The following is a 17,678-nucleotide window of genomic DNA, read 5'->3' on the forward strand; positions in this document are numbered from 1 at the left end:
GGGGGGCCCCTAAAAGAGTCCCTCTGTTCTGAAGAGTGTTGCCCCCGGCCTTTCAGCGGCCCCTGATAGAGTCGGCTCTGTTCTGCAGTGTTGCCCCCGGCCTTTCTGAGGCCCCTGATAGAGTACGCGCTGTTCTGCAGAGTATTGCCCCCTGCCTATCGGGGGCCCATGATAGGGCCAGCTCTGTTCTGCATATGGTCGCCCCCAGCCTCTCAGGGGCCTTAATAGAGTCAGCTCTGTCCTGCAGAGTGTTGCCCCCAGCCTTTCGGGGGCCCCTGATAGGGCCAGCTCTGTTCTGCATATGGTCGCCCATAGCCTTTCGAGGGGCCCCCGATTAAGTCAGCTCTATTCTGCAGAGTGTCGCCCCCAGCCTTTCATGGCCCCTGATGGAGTCGGCTCTGTTCTGCAGAGTGTTGCCCCTGACCATTCGGGGGTCCCTGATAGAGTTGGCTCTTTTCTGTAGAGTGTTGTCCCCAGCCTTTCAGGAGCCCCTGATGGAGTCGGCTCTGTTCTGCAAAGGGTTGCCCCCGGCCTATGGGGGACCCGTGTTAGAGTCAGCTCTGTTCTACAGAGTGTTGCCCCCAGTGTTTCTGGGGCCCCTTATAGAGCCAGCTCTGTTCTGCAGAGTGTCACCCCCAGCCTTTCAGGGGCCCCTGATAGAGTCAGCTCTGTTCTGCAGAGAGTTGCCCCAAGCCTTTGGGGGGCACTTGATAGAGTCAGCTCTGTTCTGCAGAGTGTTACCCCCGGCCTTTCAGGGCCCCTGATAGAGTACCCTCTGTTCTGCAGAGTGTTGCCCCCAGCCTATCGGGGGCCCCTGATAGGGCTAGCTCTGTTCTGCAAAGTGGCGCCCCCAGCCTCTCAGGGGCCCCTGATAGAGCCAGCTCTGTACCTGCAGAGTTTTGCTCCTGGCCTTTCAGGGGCCCTTGATAGACTCAGCTCTGTTCTGCAGAGTGTTGCCCCCAGCCTTTCAAGGGCCCCTGATAGGGCCAGCTCTGTTCTGCAGAGTGGTGCCCCCAGCCTCGCAGGGGCCCCTGATAGAGCCAGCTCTGTACCTGCAGTGTTGCCCCCAGCATTTGGGGGGCCCGATAGAGTCAGCACTGTTCTGCAGAGTGCTGCCCCCAGCATTTCGGGGGACCCTGATAGAGTCCACTCTGTTCTGCAGAGTGTTGCCCCCAGCCTTTCCGGGGCCCCTGATAGGGCCAGCTCTGTTCTGCAGAGTGGTACTCCCAGCCTCTCAGGGTCCCCTGATAGAGCCAGCTCTGTTCTGCAGAGTGTTGCCCCAGACCTTTCGGGTGACCCTGATAGAGTCGGCTCTGTTCTGCAGAGTGTCACCCCCAACCTTTCTGAGCCCCGGATAGTGCCAGCTCTGTTCTGTATTGTATTGCTCACGGCCTTTCAGGGCCCTCTGATGGAGTCGGCTCTGTTCTGCAGTGTTGCCCCCGGCCTTTCAGAGGCCCCTGATAGAGTCGGCACTGTTCTGAAGAGTGTCACCCCCAACCTTTCTGAGCCCCGGATAGTGCCAGCTCTGTTCTGCAGAGGGTTGCCCCCAGCCTATGGGGGGCCTCTCATAGAGTCAGCTCTGTTCTGCAGAGTGTTGCCCCCAGCCTTTCAGGGGCCCCGGATACAGCCAGCTCTGTTCTGCTGAGTATTGGCCCAGCCTTTCAGGGGCCCCTGATAGAGCCATCTCTGTTCTGTAGAGTGATGCCCCCGGCCATTGGGGGGGCCCTGATAGAGTGAGCTCTGCTCTGCAGAGTGTTGCCCCCAGTGCTTTAGTGGCCCCTGATAGAGCCAGCTCTGTTCTGCAGAGGGTTACGCCCGGCCTATGGGGGACCCCTCATAGAGTCAGCTCTGTTCTGCAGAGTCTTGCCCGTGGCCTTTGGGGGCCCCTGATAGAGTCCCTGTGTTCTGAAGAGTGTTGCTCCCGGCCTTTGGGGGGCCCCTGATAGAGTAAACTCTGTTCCGCAGAGCGTTGCCCCAGACCTTTCAGGGGCCCCCAATAGAGTAAGCTCTGTTCTGCAGAGCGTTGCCTCCAGCCTTTCTGGAGCCTCCGATAGTGTCAGTTCTGTTCTGCAGAGCGTTGCCCCCGCCCTTTCAGGGGCCCCTGATAGAGTCAGCTCTGTTCTGCAGAGTGTTGCCCTAAGCAATTCGGGTGCCCCTATTACAGTCTGCTCTGTTCTGCATTACGTTACCTCCGTCCCTTCAGGGGCCCCTGATGGAGCCAGCACTGTTCTGCTCAGGGTCGCCCCCAGCCTTTGGGGGTCCCTGATAGAGTCAGCTCTGTTCTGCAGAGTGTTACCCCCGACCTTTCGGTAGGACCCTGATAGAGTCGGCTCTGTTCTGCAGAGTGGTGCCCCCAAACTTTCAGTGCCCCGGATAAAGCCAGCTCTGTTCTGCAGAGTGTCGTCCCCAGCCTTTTGGGGGCCCCTAATAGAGTCAGCTCTGTTCTTGCAGAGTCATTCCCCCGACCTATGCGGGGCTCCTGATAGAGCCAGCTGTGTTCTGCAGAGCATTGCCTTCAGCCTTTCAGGGGTCCCCGATAGATACCCTCTGTTCTGCAGAGTGTTGGCCCCAGCCTTTCAGGGGTCCCCGATAGATTTCCTCTGTTCTGAAGAGTGTTGCTCCCGGTCTTTGGGGGGCCCTTGATAGAGTCAGCTCTGTTCTCCAGAGCGTTGCCCCGGGCCTTCCAGGGGCCCCCAATAGAGTCAGCTCTGTTGTGCAGAGCGTTGCCTCCAGCCTTTCAGGAGCCTCTGATAGAGCCTGCTCTGTTCTGCAAAGTGTTGACCCCAGCCTTTTAGGGGCCCCTAATAGAGTCAGCTCTGTTCTGCAGAGTGTTGTCACCGGTCTTGCGGGGGCCCCTGATAGAGCCAGCTCTGTTCTGCAGAGCATTGCATCCAGCCTTTCAGGAGCCCCTGATAGAACCAGCTCTGTTCTGCAGAGTGGTGCCCCCAACCTTTCGGGGGCCCCCAATAGAGTCAGCTCAGTTCTGCAGAGCGTTGCCCACGCCCTTTCAGGGGCTCCTGATAGAGTCGGCTCTGTTCTGCAGAGTGTTGCCCCCAGCATTTGGGGGGCCCCTGATAGAGTCAGCTCTGTTCTGCAGAGTGTTGCCCATGACCTTTCGGGGGCCCCTGATAGAGTCGGCTCTGTTCTGTAGAGTGTTGCCCCCGGCCCTTTAGGGCCCCTGATAGAGTCGGCTCTGTTCTGCAGAGTGTTGTCCCTAGCCTTTCAGGGGCCCCTTATAGAGCCAGCTCTGTTCTGCAGAGTGTCACCTCCAGCCTTTCAGGGGCCCCGGATAGAGCCAGCTCTGATCTGCAGTGTTGCCCCCGGCCTTTGGGGGACCCCTGATAGAGCCAACTCTGTTCTAAAGAGTGTTGCTCCCGGCCTTTGGGGGGCCCCTGATAGAGACAGCTCTGTTCTGCAGAATGTCAACCCCAGTCTTTCAGGGGCCCCTCTTAGAGCCAGTTTCGTTCTGCAGAGTGTTGCCCTAAGGCTTTCGGGGGCCCCTGATAGAGTCAGCTCTGTTCTGCAGAGTGTTGCCACCGGCCTTTCGGGGGCCCCTGATAGAGCCACCTCTGTTCTACAGAGCATTGCATCCAGCCTTTCCGGAGCCCCTGATAGAACCAGCTCTGTTCTGCAGAGTGGTGCCCCCGACCTTTCGGGGGCCCCTGATAGAGCCAGCTCTGTTCTGCAGAGCATTGCATCCAGCCTTTCAGGAGCCCCTGATAGAACCAGCTCTGTTCTGCAGAGTGGTGCCCCCAACCTTTCGGATGCCCCCAATAGAGTCAGCTCAGTTCTGCAGAGCGTTGCCCACGCCCTTTCAGCGGCTCCTGATAGAGTCGGCTCTGTTCTGCAGAGTGTTGCCCCCAGCATTTGGGGGGCCCCTGATAGAGTCAGCTCTGTTCTGCAGAGTGTTGCCCATGACCTTTCGGGGGCCCCTGATAGAGTCGGTTCTTTTCTGTAGAGTGTTGCCCCCAGACTTTCAGGGGCCCCTGATAGAGTCGGCTCTGTTCTGTAGAGTGTTGCCCCCGGCCCTTTAGGGCCCATGATAGAGTCGGCTCTGTTCTGCAGAGTGTTGTCCCTAGCCTTTCAGGGGCCCCTTATAGAGCCAGCTCTGTTCTGCAGAGTGTCACCTCCAGCCTTTCAGGGGCCCCGGATAGAGCCAGCTCTGATCTGCAGTGTTGCCCCCGGCCTTTGGGGGGCCCCTGATAGAGCCAACTCTGTTCTAAAGAGTGTTGCTCCCGGCCTTTAGGGGGCCCCTGATAGAGACAGCTCTGTTCTGCAGAATGTCAACCCCAGTCTTTCAGGGGCCCCTCTTAGAGCCAGTTTCGTTCTGCAGAGTGTTGCCCTAAGCCTTTCGGGGGCCCCTGATAGAGTCAGCTCTGTTCTGCAGAGTGTTGCCACCGGCCTTTCGGGGGCACTGATAGAGCCAGCTCTGTTCTGCAGAGCATTGCATCCAGCCTTTCAGGAGCCCCTGATAGAACCAGCTCTGTTCTGCAGAGTGGTGCCCACGCCCTTTCAGGGGCTCCTGATAGAGTCGGCTCTGTTCTGCAGAGTGTTGCCCCCAGCATTTGGGGGGCCCCTGATAGAGTCGGCTCTGTTCTGCAGAGTGTTGTCCCTAGCCTTTCAGGGGCCCCTTATAGAGCCAGCTCTGTTCTGCAGAGTGTTGCCCCTGACCATTCGGGGGTCCCTGATAGAGTTGGCTCTTTTCTGTAGAGTGTTGTCCCCAGCCTTTCAGGAGCCCCTGATGGAGTCGGCTCTGTTCTAAAGAGTGTTTCTCCCGGCCTTTGGGGGGCCCCTGATAGAGACAGCTCTGTTCTGCAGAATGTCAACCCCAGTCTTTCAGGGGCCCCTGTTAGAGCCAGTTTCGTTCTGCAGAGTGTTGCCCTAAGCCTTTCGGGGGCCCTGATAGAGTCAGCTCTGTTCTGCAGAGTGTTGCCCATGACCTTTCGGGGCCCCTGATAGAGTCGGCTCTTTTCTGTAGAGTGTTGCCCCCAGCCTTTCAGGGGCCCCTGATAGAGTCGGCTCTGTTCTGTACAGTGTTGCCCCCTGCCTTTTAGGGGCCCCTGATAGAGTCGGCTCTGTTCTGCAGAGTGTTGGCCCCAGCCTTTCAGGGGCCCCTGATAGAGCCATTTCTGTTCTGCAGAGGGTTGCCCCTGGCCTTTGAGGGGCCCCTGATAGAGCCAGCTCCGTTCTGCAGAGTGTCACGCCCAGCCTTTCAGGGGCCCCGGATAGAGCCAGCTCTGTTCTGCAGAGTGTTGCCCCAGACTTTGGGGGGCCCCTGATAGAGTCAGCTCTGTTCTGAAGAGTGTTGCCCCCAGTGCTTCAGGGGCCCCTGATAGAGCCAACTCTGTTCTGCCGAGCGTTGCTCCCAGCGTTTCAGGGGCCCCTGATAGAGCCCCTCTGTTCTGAAGAGTGTTGCCCCTGGCCTTTGGTGGGCCCCCGATAGAGTCCCTCTGTTCTGAAGATTGTTGCTCCAGGCCTTTGGGGGGCCCCTGATAGAGTCAGCTCTGTTCTGCAGATCGTTGCCGCTGACCTTTCAGGGGCCCCCAATAGAGTCAGCTTTGCTCTGCAGAGCATTGCCTCCGGCCTTTCAGTAGCCCCCGATAGAGTTAGCTCTGTTCTGCAGAGCCTTGCTCCCCCCCTATCAGGGGCCCCTGATAGAGCCTGCTCTGTTCTGCAAAGTGTTGCCCCCAGCCTTTCAGGGACCCCTGATAGAATCAGCTCTGTTCTGCAGAGTGTTGCCACCGGCCTTTCGGGGGCCCCTGATAGAGCCACCTCTGTTCTACAGAGCATTGCATCCAGCCTTTCCGGAGCCCCTGATAGAACCAGCTCTGTTCTGCAGAGTGGTGCCCCCGACCTTTCGGGGGCCCCCAATAGAGTCAGCTTTGTTCTGTATTGTATTGCCCACGGCCTTTCAGGGCCCTCTGATGGAGTCGGCTCTGTTCTGCAGTGTTGCCCCCGGCCTTTCAGAGGCCCCTGATAGAGTCGGCACTGTTCTGCAGAGTGTCACCCCCAACCTTTCTGAGCCCCGGATAGAGCCAGCTCTGTTCTGCAGAGGGTTGCCCCCAGCCTTTGGGGGACCCCTCATAGAGTCAGCTCTGTTCTGCAGAGTGTTGCCCCCAATGTTTCAGGGGCCCCTTACAGAGCCAGCTCTGTTCTGCAGAGTGTCACCCCCAGCCTTTCAGGGGCCACGGATACAGCCAGCTCTGTTCTGCAGAGTATTGGCCCAGCCTTTCAGGGGCCCCTGATAGAGCCATCTCTGTTCTGTGGAGTGATGCCCCCGGCCATTGGGGGGCCCCTGATAGAGTGAGCTCTGCTCTGCAGAGTGTTGCCCCCAGTGCTTTAGTGGCCCCTGATAGAGCCAGCTCTGTTCTGCAGAGGGTTAAGCCCGGCCTATGGGGGACCCCTCATAGAGTCAGCTCTGTTCTGCAGAGCGTTGCCCCCAGCGTTTCAGGGGCTCCCGATAGAGTCCCTCTATTCTGAAGAGTGTTGCCCGTGGCCTTTGGGGGCCCCTAATAGAGTAAGCTCTGTTCCGCAGAGCGTTGCCCCGACCTTTCGGGGGCCCCTGATAGAGTCGGCTCTGTTCTGTATTGTATTGCTCACGGCCTTTCAGGGCCCTCTGATGGAGTCGGCTCTGTTCTGCAGTGTTGCCCCCGGCCTTTCAGAGGCCCCTGATAGAGTCGGCACTGTTCTGCAGAGTGTCACCCCCAACCTTTCTGAGCCCCGGATAGAGCCAGCTCTGTTCTGCAGAGGGTTGCCCCCAGCCTATGGGGGACCCCTCATAGAGTCAGCTCTGTTCTGCAGAGTGTTGCCCCCAACGTTTCAGGGGCCCCTTATAGAGCCAGCTCTGTTCTGCAGAGTGTCACCCCCAGCCTTTCAGGGGCCCCGGATACAGCCAGCTCTGTTCTGCAGAGTATTGGCCCAGCCTTTCTGGGGCCCCCGATAGAGCCATCTCTGCTCTGCAGAGTGTTGCCCCCAGTGCTTTAGTGGCCCCTGATAGAGCCAGCTCTGTTCTGCAGAGGGTTACGCCCAGCCTATGGGGGACCCCTCATAGAGTCAGCTCTGTTCTGCAGAGCGTTGCCCCCAGCGTTTCAGGGGCCCCCGATAGAGTCCCTCTATTCTGAAGAGTCTTGCCCGTGGCCTTTGGGGGCCCCTGATAGAGTCCCTGTGTTCTGAAGAGTGTTGCTCCCGGCCTTTGGGGGGCCCCTGATAGAGTAAGCTCTGTTCCGCAGAGCGTTGCCCCAGACCTTTCAGGGGCCCCCAATAGAGTCAGCTCTGTTCTGCAGAGCGTTGCCTCCAGCCTTTCTGGAGCCTCCGATAGAGTCAGTTCTGTTCTGCAGAGCGTTGCCCCCACCCTTTCAGGGGCCCCTGATAGAGTCAGCTCTGTTCTGCAGAGTGTTGTCCCAGCCTTTTAGGGGCCCTTGATAGAGCCAGCTCCGTTCCGAAGAGTGTTGCCCTAAGCCTCTCGGGGGCCCCTGATAGAGTCAGCTCTGTTCAGCTGAACGTTACCCCCGGCTCTTCAGGGGCCCCTGATACAGCCAGCTCTGTTCTGCAGGGTGTTGCACCCAGCCTTTCAGGGGCCCCTGTCAGAGCCAGCTCTGTTCTGCAGAGTGTTGCCCTAAGCAATTCGGGTGCCCCTATTACAGTCAGCTCTGTTCTGCATTACGTTACCTCCGTCCCTTCAGGGGCCCCTGATGGGGCCAGCACTGTTCTGCTCAGGGTCGCCCCCAGCCTTTGGGGGTCCCTGATAGAGTCAGCTCTGTTCTGCAGAGTGTTACCCCCGACCTTTCGGGAGGACCCTGATAGAGTCAGCTCTGTTCTGCAGAGTGGTGCCCCCAAACTTTCAGTGCCCCGGATAAAGCCAGCTCTGTTCTGCAGAGTGTCGTCCCCAGCCTTTTGGGGGCCCCTGATAGAGTCAGCTCTGTTCTTGCAGAGTCATTCCCCCGACCTATGCGGGGCTCCTGATAGAGCCAGCTGTGTTCTGCAGAGCATTGCCTTCAGCCTTTCAGGGGTCCCCGATAGATACCCTCTGTTCTGCAGAGTGTTGGCCCCAGCCTTTCAGGGGTCCCCGATAGATTTCCTCTGTTCTGAAGAGTGTTGCTCCTGGTCTTTGGGGGGCCCTTGATAGAGTCAGCTCTGTTCTCCAGAGCGTTGCCCCGGGCCTTCCAGGGGCCCCCAATAGAGTCAGCTCTGTTGTGCAGAGCGTTGCCTCCAGCCTTTCAGGAGCCCCTGATAGAACCAGCTCTGTTCTGCAGAGTGGTGCCCCCAACCTTTCGGGGGCCCCCAATAGAGTCAGCTCAGTTCTGCAGAGCGTTGCCCACGCCCTTTCAGGGGCTCCTGATAGAGTCGGCTCTGTTCTGCAGAGTGTTGCCCCCAGCATTTGGGGGGCCCCTGATAGTCAGCTCTGTTCTGCAGAGTGTTGCCCATGACCTTTCGGGGGCCCCTGATAGAGTCGGTTCTTTTCTGTAGAGTGTTGCCCCCAGACTTTCAGGGGCCCCTGATAGAGTCGGCTCTGTTCTGTAGAGTGTTGCCCCCGGCCCTTTAGGGCTCCTGATAGAGTCGGCTCTGTTCTGCAGAGTGTTGTCCCTAGCCTTTCAGGGGCCCCTTATAGAGCCAGCTCTGTTCTGCAGAGTGTCACCTCCAGCCTTTCAGGGGCCCCGGATAGAGCCAGCTCTGATCTGCATTGTTGCCCCCGGTATTTGGGGGGGGCCCTGATAGAGCCAACTCTGTTCTAAAGAGTCTTGCTCCCGGCCTTTAGGGGGCCCCTGATAGAGACAGCTCTGTTCTGCAGAATGTCAACCCCAGTCTTTCAGGGGCCCCTCTTAGAGCCAGTTTCGTTCTGCAGAGTGTTGCCCTAAGCCTTTCGGGGGCCCCTGATAGAGTCAGCTCTGTTCTGCAGAGTGTTGCCACCGGCCTTTCGGGGGCCCCTGATAGAGCCACCTCTGTTCTACAGAGCATTGCATCCAGCCTTTCCGGAGCCCCTGATAGAACCAGCTCTGTTCTGCAGAGTGGTGCCCCCGACCTTTCGGGGGCCCCTGATAGAGCCAGCTCTGTTCTGCAGAGCATTGCATCCAGCCTTTCAGGAGCCCCTGATAGAACCAGCTCTGTTCTGCAGAGTGGTGCCCCCAACCTTTCGGGGGCCCCCAATAGAGTCAGCTCAGTTCTGCAGAGCCTTGCCCACGCCCTTTCAGGGGCTCCTGATAGAGTCGGCTCTGTTCTGCAGAGTGTTGCCCCCAGCATTTGGGGGGCCCCTGATAGAGTCAGCTCTGTTCTGCAGAGTGTTGCCCATGACCTTTCGGGGGCCCCTGATAGAGTCGGTTCTTTTCTGTAGAGTGTTGCCCCCAGACTTTCAGGGGCCCCTGATAGAGTCGGCTCTGTTCTGTAGAGTGTTGCCCCCGGCCCTTTAGGGCCCCTGATAGAGTCGGCTCTGTTCTGCAGAGTGTTGTCCCTAGCCTTTCAGGGGCCCCTTATAGAGCCAGCTCTGTTCTGCAGAGTGTCACCTCCAGCCTTTCAGGGGCCCCGGATAGAGCCAGCTCTGATCTGCAGTGTTGCCCCCGGCCTTTGGGGGGCCCCTGATAGAGCCAACTCTGTTCTAAAGAGTGTTGCTCCCGGCCTTTGGGGGGCCCCTGATAGAGACAGCTCTGTTCTGCAGAATGTCAACCCCAGTCTTTCAGGGGCCCCTCTTAGAGCCAGTTTCGTTCTGCAGAGTGTTGCCCTAAGCCTTTCGGGGGCCCCTAATAGAGTCAGCTCTGTTCTGCAGAGTGTTGCCACCGGCCTTTCGGGGGCCCCTGATAGAGCCACCTCTGTTCTACAGAGCATTGCATCCAGCCTTTCCGGAGCCCCTGATAGAACCAGCTCTGTTCTGCAGAGTGGTGCCCCCGACCTTTCGGGGGCCCCTGATAGAGCCAGCTCTGTTCTGCAGAGCATTGCATCCAGCCTTTCAGGAGCCCCTGATAGAACCAGCTCTGTTCTGCAGAGTGGTGCCCCCAACCTTTCGGGGGCCCCCAATAGAGTCAGCTCAGTTCTGCAGAGCGTTGCCCACGCCCTTTCAGGGGCTCCTGATAGAGTCGGCTCTGTTCTGCAGAGTGTTGCCCCCATAATTTGGGGGGCCCCTGATAGAGTCAGCTCTGTTCTGCAGAGTGTTGCCCATGACCTTTCGGGGGCCCCTGATAGAGTCGGTTCTTTTCTGTAGAGTGTTGCCCCCAGACTTTCAGGGGCCCCTGATAGAGTCGGCTCTGTTCTGTAGAGTGTTGCCCCGGCCCTTTAGGGCCCCTGATAGAGTCGGCTCTGTTCTGCAGAGTGTTGTCCCTAGCCTTTCAGGGGCCCCTTATAGAGCCAGCTCTGTTCTGCAGAGTGTCACCTCCAGCCATTCAGGGGCCCCGGATAGAGCCAGCTCTGTTCTGCAGTGTTGCCCCCGGCCTTTGGGGGGCCCCTGATAGAGCCAACTCTGTTCTAAAGAGTGTTTCTCCCGGCCTTTGGGGGGCCCCTGATAGAGACAGCTCTGTTCTGCAGAATGTCAACCCCAGTCTTTCAGGGGCCCCTGTTAGAGCCAGTTTCGTTCTGCAGAGTGTTGCCCTAAGCCTTTCGGGGGCCCCTGATAGAGTCAGCTCTGTTCTGCAGAGTGTTGCCCATGACCTTTCGGGGCCCCTGATAGAGTCGGCTCTTTTCTGTAGAGTGTTGCCCCCAGACTTTCAGGGGCCCCTGATAGAGTCGGCTCTGTTCTGTAGAGTGTTGCCCCCGGCCTTTTAGGGGCCCCTGATAGAGTCGGCTCTGGTCTGCAGAGTGTTGGCCCCAGCCTTTCAGGGGCCCCTGATAGAGCCATTTCTGTTCTGCAGAGGGTTGCCCCTGGCCTTTGAGGGGCCCCTGATAGAGCCAGCTCCGTTCTGCAGAGTGTCACGCCCAGCCTTTCAGGGGCCCCGGATAGAGCCAGCTCTGTTCTGCAGAGTGTTGCCCCCGGACTTTGGGGGGCCCCTGATAGAGTCAGCTCTGTTCTGAAGAGTGTTGCCCCCAGTGCTTCAGGGGCCCCTGATAGAGCCAACTCTGTTCTGCCGAGCGTTGCTCCCAGCGTTTCAGGGGCCCCTGATAGAGCCCCTCTGTTCTGAAGAGTGTTGCCCCTGGCCTTTGGTGGGCCCCCGATAGAGTCCCTCTGGTCTGAAGATTGTTGCTCCAGGCCTTTGGGGGGCCCCTGATAGAGTCAGCTCTGTTCTGCAGATCGTTGCCGCTGACCTTTCAGGGGCCCCCAATAGAGTCAGCTTTGCTCTGCAGAGCATTGCCTCTGGCCTTTCAGTAGCCCCCGATAGAGTTAGCTCTGTTCTGCAGAGCCTTGCTCCCCCCCTATCAGGGGCCCCTGATAGAGCCTGCTCTGTTCTGCAAAGTGTTGCCCCCAGCCTTTCAGGGACCCCTGATAGAATCAGCTCTGTTCTGCAGAGTGTTGCCACCGGCCTTTCGGGGGCCCCTGATAGAGCCACCTCTGTTCTACAGAGCATTGCATCCAGCCTTTCCGGAGCCCCTGATAGAACCAGCTCTGTTCTGCAGAGTGGTGCCCCCGACCTTTTGGGGGCCCCCAATAGAGTCAGCTCTGTTCTGTATTGTATTGCCCACGGCCTTTCAGGGCCCTCTGATGGAGTCGGCTCTGTTCTGCAGTGTTGCCCCCGGCCTTTCAGAGGCCCCTGATAGAGTCGGCACTGTTCTGCAGAGTGTCACCCCCAACCTTTCTGAGCCCCGGATAGAGCCAGCTCTGTTCTGCAGAGGGTTGCCCCCAGCCTTTGGGGGACCCCTCATAGAGTCAGCTCTGTTCTGCAGAGTGTTGCCCCCAACGTTTCAGGGGCCCCTTATAGAGCCAGCTCTGTTCTGCAGAGTGTCACCCCCAGCCTTTCAGGGGCCCCGGATACAGCCAGCTCTGTTCTGCAGAGTATTGGCCCAGCCTTTCAGGGGCCCCTGATAGAGCCATCTCTGTTCTGTGGAGTGATGCCCCCGGGAAATTGGGGGGCCCCTGATAGAGTGAGCTCTGCTCTGCAGAGTGTTGCCCCCAGTGCTTTAGTGGCACCTGATAGAGCCAGCTCTGTTCTGCAGAGGGTTACGCCCGGCCTATGGGGGACCCCTCATAGAGTCAGCTCTGTTCTGCAGAGCGTTGCCCCCAGCGTTTCAGGGGCTCCCGATAGAGTCCCTCTATTCTGAAGAGTGTTGCCCGTGGCCTTTGGGGGCCCCTAATAGAGTAAGCTCTGTTCCGCAGAGCGTTGCCCCGACCTTTCGGGGGCCCCTGATAGAGTCGTCTCTGTTCTGTATTGTATTGCTCACGGCCTTTCAGGGCCCTCTGATGGAGTCGGCTCTGTTCTGCAGTGTTGCCCCCGGCCTTTCAGAGGCCCCTGATAGAGTCGGCACTGTTCTGCAGAGTGTCACCCCCAACCTTTCTGAGCCCCGGATAGAGCCAGCTCTGTTCTGCAGAGGGTTGCCCCCAGCCTATGGGGGACCCCTCATAGAGTCAGCTCTGTTCTGCAGAGTGTTGCCCCCAACGTTTCAGGGGCCCCTTATAGAGCCAGCTCTGTTCTGCAGAGTGTCACCCCCAGCCTTTCAGGGGCCCCGGATACAGCCAGCTCTGTTCTGTAGAGTGATGCCCCCGGCCATTGGGGGGCCCCTGATAGAGTGAGCTCTGCTCTGCAGAGTGTTGCCCCCAGTGCTTTAGTGGCCCCTGATAGAGCCAGCTCTGGTCTGCAGAGGGTTACGCCCAGCCTATGGGGGACCCCTCATAGAGTCAGCTCTGTTCTGCAGAGCGTTGCCCCCAGCGTTTCAGGGGCCCCCGATAGAGTCCCTCTATTCTGAAGAGTCTTGCCCGTGGCCTTTGGGGGCCCCTGATAGAGTCCCTGTGTTCTGAAGAGTGTTGCTCCCGGCCTTTGGGGGGCCCCTGATAGAGTAAGCTCTGTTCCGCAGAGCGTTGCCCCAGACCTTTCAGGGGCCCCCAATAGAGTCAGCTCTGTTCTGCAGAGCGTTGCCTCCAGCCTTTCTGGAGCCTCCGATAGAGTCAGTTCTGTTCTGCAGAGCGTTGCCCCCACCCTTTCAGGGGCCCCTGATAGAGTCAGCTCTGTTCTGCAGAGTGTTGTCCCAGCCTTTTAGGGGCCCTTGATAGAGCCAGCTCCGTTCCGAAGAGTGTTGCCCTAAGCCTTTCGGGGGCCCCTGATAGAGTCAGCTCTGTTCAGCTGAACGTTACCCCCGGCCCTTCAGGGGCCCCTGATACAGCCAGCTCTGTTCTGCAGGGTGTTGCACCCAGCCTTTCAGGGGCCCCTGTCAGAGCCAGCTCTGTTCTGCAGAGTGTTGCCCTAAGCAATTCGGGTGCCCCTATTACAGTCAGCTCTGTTCTGCATTACGTTACCTCCGTCCCTTCAGGGGCCCCTGATGGAGCCAGCACTGTTCTGCTCAGGGTCGCCCCCAGCCTTTGGGGGTCCCTGATAGAGTCAGCTCTGTTCTGCAGAGTGTTACCCCCGACCTTTCGGGAGGACCCTGATAGAGTCGGCTCTGTTCTGCAGAGTGGTGCCCCCAAACTTTCAGTGCCCCGGATAAAGCCAGCTCTGTTCTGCAGAGTGTCGTCCCCAGCCTTTTGGGGGCCCCTGATAGAGTCAGCTCTGTTCTTGCAGAGTCATTCCCCCGACCTATGCGGGGCTCCTGATAGAGCCAGCTGTGTTCTGCAGAGCATTGCCTTCAGCCTTTCAGGGGTCCCCGATAGATACCCTCTGTTCTGCAGAGTGTTGGCCCCAGCCTTTCAGGGGTCCCCGATAGATTTCCTCTGTTCTGAAGAGTGTTGCTCCCGGTCTTTGGGGGGCCCTTGATAGAGTCAGCTCTGTTCTCCAGAGCGTTGCCCCGGGCCTTCCAGGGGCCCCCAATAGAGTCAGCTCTGTTGTGCAGAGCGTTGCCTCCAGCCTTTCAGGAGCCTCTGATAGAGCCTGCTCTGTTCTGCAAAGTGTTGACCCCAGCCTTTCAGGGGCCCCTAATAGAGTCAGCTCTGTTCTGCAGAGTGTTGTCACCGGTCTTGCGGGGGCCCCTGATAGAGCCAGCTCTGTTCTGCAGAGCATTGCATCCAGCCTTTCAGGAGCCCCTGATAGAACCAGCTCTGTTCTGCAGAGTGGTGCCCCCAACCTTTCGGGGGCCCCCATAGAGTCAGCTCAGTTCTGCAGAGCGTTGCCCACGCCCTTTCAGGGGCTCCTGATAGAGTCGGCTCTGTTCTGCAGAGTGTTGCCCCCAGCATTTGGGGGGCCCCTGATAGAGTCAGCTCTGTTCTGCAGAGTGTTGCCCATGACCTTTCGGGGGCCCCTGATAGAGTCGGTTCTTTTCTGTAGAGTGTTGCCCCCAGACTTTCAGGGGCCCCTGATAGAGTCAGCTCTGTTCTGTACAGTGTTGCCCCCGGCCTTTTAGGGGCCCCTGATAGAGTCGGCTCTGTTCTGCAGAGTGTTGGCCCCAGCCTTTCAGGGGCCCCTGATAGAGCCATTTCTGTTCTGCAGAGGGTTGCCCCTGGCCTTTGAGGGGCCCCTGATTGAGCCAGCTCCGTTCTGCAGAGTGTCACGCCCAGCCTTTCAGGGGCCCCGGATAGAGCCAGCTCTGTTCTGCAGAGTGTTGCCCCCGGACTTTGGGGGGCCCCTGATAGGGTCAGCTCTGTTCTGAAGAGTGTTGCCCCCAGTGCTTCAGGGGCCCCTGATAGAGCCAACTCTGTTCTGCCGAGCGTTGCTCCCAGCGTTTCAGGGGCCCCTGATAGAGCCCCTCTGTTCTGAAGAGTGTTGCCCCTGGCCTTTGGTGGGCCCCCGATAGAGTCCCTCTGTTCTGAAGATTGTTGCTCCAGGCCTTTGGGGGGCCCCTGATAGAGTCAGCTTTGTTCTGCAGAACGTTGCCGCCGACCTTTCAGGGGCCCCCAATAGAGTCAGCTTTGCTCTGCAGAGCATTGCCTCCGGCCTTTCAGTAGCCCCCGATAGAGTTAGCTCTGTTCTGCAGAGCCTTGCCCCCGCCCTATCAGGGGCCCCTGATAGAGCCTGCTCTGTTCTGCAAAGTGTTGCCCCCAGCCTTTCAGGGACCCCTGATAGAATCAGCTCTGTTCTGCAGAGTGTTGCCACCGGCCTTTCAGGGGCCCCTGATAGAGCAACCTCTGTTCTACAGAGCATTGCATCCAGCCTTTCCGGAGCCCCTGATAGAACCAGCTCTGTTCTGCAGAGTGGTGCCCCCGACCTCTCGGGGGCCCCCAATAGAGTCAGCTCTGTTCTGCAGAGCGTTGCCCCCGCCCTTTCAGGGGCTCCTGATAGAGTTGGCTCTGTTCTGCAGAGTGTTGCCCCCAGCCTTTCAGGGGGCCCTGATAGATCCAGCTCTATTCTGCAGAGTGTCGCCACCAGCATTTGGGGGGCGCCTGATAGAGTCGGCTCTGTTCTGCAAAGTGTTGCCCCCAGCCTTTCAGGGACCCCTGATAGAATCAGCTCTGTTCTGCAGAGTGTTGCCACCGGCCTTTCGGGGGCCCCTGATAGAGCAACCTCTGTTCTACAGAGCATTGCATCCAGCCTTTCCAGAGCCCCTGATAGAACCAGCTCTGTTCTGCAGAGTGGTGCCCCCAACCTTTCGGGGGCCCCCAATAGAGTCAGCTCAGTTCTGCAGAGCGTTGCCCACGCCCTTTCAGGGGCTCCTGATAGAGTCGGCTCTGTTCTGCAGAGTGTTGCCCCCAGCATTTGGGGGGCCCCTGATAGAGTCAGCTCTGTTCTGCAGAGTGTTGCCCATGACCTTTCGGGGGCCCCTGATAGAGTCGGTTCTTTTCTGTAGAGTGTTGCCCCCAGACTTTCAGGGGCCCCTGATAGAGTCGGCTCTGTTCTGTAGAGTGTTGCCCCCGGCCCTTTAGGGCCCCTGATAGGGTCGGCTCTGTTCTGCAGAGTGTTGTCCCTAGCCTTTCAGGGGCCCCTTATAGAGCCAGCTCTGTTCTGCAGAGTGTCACCTCCAGCCTTTCAGGGGCCCCGGATAGAGCCAGCTCTGTTCTGCAGTGTTGCCCACGGCCTTTGGGGGGCCCCTGATAGAGCCAATTCTGTTCTAAAGAGTGTTGCTCCCGGCCTTTGGGGGGCCCCTGATAGAGACAGCTCTGTTCCGCAGAATGTCAACCACAGTCTTTCAGGGGCCCCTGTTAGAGCCAGTTTCGTTCTGCAGAGTGTTGCCCTAAGCCTTTCGGGGGCCCCTGATAGAGTCAGCTCTGTTCTGCAGAGTGTTGCCCATGACCTTTCGGGGCCCCTGATAGAGTCGGCTCTTTTCTGTAGAATGTTGCCCCCAGCCTTTCAGGGGCCCCTGATAGAGTCGGCTCTGTTCTGTACAGTGTTGCCCCCGGCCTTTTAGGGGCCCCTGATAGAGTCGGCTCTGTTCTGCAGAGTGTTGGCCCCAGCCTTTCAGGGGCCCCTGATAGAGCCATTTCTGTTCTGCAGAGGGTTGCCCCTGGCCTTTGAGGGGCCCCTGATTGAGCCAGCTCCGTTCTGCAGAGTGTCACGCCCAGCCTTTCAGGGGCCCCGGATAGAGCCAGCTCTGTTCTGCAGAGTGTTGCCCCCGGACTTTGGGGGGCCCCTGATAGGGTCAGCTCTGTTCTGAAGAGTGTTGCCCCCAGTGCTTCAGGGGCCCCTGATAGAGCCAACTCTGTTCTGCAGAGCGTTGCTCCCAGCGTTTCAGGGGCCCCTGATAGAGCCCCTCTGTTCTGAAGAGTGTTGCCCCTGGCCTTTGGTGGGCCCCCGATAGAGTCCCTCTGTTCTGAAGATTGTTGCTCCAGGCCTTTGGGGGGCCCCTGATAGAGTCAGCTTTGTTCTGCAGATCGTTGCCGCCGACCTTTCAGGGGCCCCCAATAGAGTCAGCTTTGCTCTGCAGAGCACTGCCTCCGGCCTTTCAGTAGCCCCCGATAGAGTTAGCTCTGTTCTGCAGAGCCTTGCCCCCACCCTATCAGGGGCCCCTGATAGAGCCTGCTCTGTTCTGCAAAGTGTTGCCCCCAGCCTTTCAGGGACCCCTGATAGAATCAGCTCTGTTCTGCAGAGTGTTGCCACCGGCCTTTCGGGGGCCCCTGATAGAGCAACCTCTGTTCTACAGAGCATTGCATCCAGCCTTTCCGGAGCCCCTGATAGAACCAGCTCTGTTCTGCAGAGTGGTGCCCCCGACCTCTCGGGGGCCCCCAATAGAGTCAGCTCTGTTCTGCAGAGCGTTGCCCCCGCCCTTTCAGGGGCTCCTGATAGAGTTGGCTCTGTTCTGCAGAGTGTTGCCCCCAGCCTTTCAGGGGGCCCTGATAGATCCAGCTCTATTCTGCAGAGTGTCGCCACCAGCATTTGGGGGGCGCCTGATAGAGTCGGCTCTGTTCTGCAGAGTGTTGCCCATGACCTTTCGGGGCCCCCTGATAGAGTCGGCTCTTTTCTGTAGAGTGTTGCCCCCAGCCTTTCAGGGGCCCCTGATAGAGGCGGCTCTGTTCTGTAGAGTGTTGCCCCCGGTCTTTTAGGGGCCCCTGATAGAGTCGGCTCTGTTCTGCAGAGTCTTGGCCCCAGCCTTTCAGGGGCCCCTAATAGAGCCATTTCTGTTCTGCAGAGGGTTGCCCGTGGCCTTTGAGGGGCCCCTGATAGAGCCAGCTCCGTTCTGCAGAGTGTTGCCCCCGGCCTTTGGGGGGCCCCTGATAGAGTCAGCTCTGTTCTGAAGAGTGTTGCCCCCAG

This window comes from Triturus cristatus, chromosome 1_1 (assembly GCF_964204655.1).
Source record: "Triturus cristatus chromosome 1_1, aTriCri1.1, whole genome shotgun sequence".
Lineage (NCBI taxonomy): Eukaryota > Metazoa > Chordata > Amphibia > Caudata > Salamandridae > Triturus > Triturus cristatus.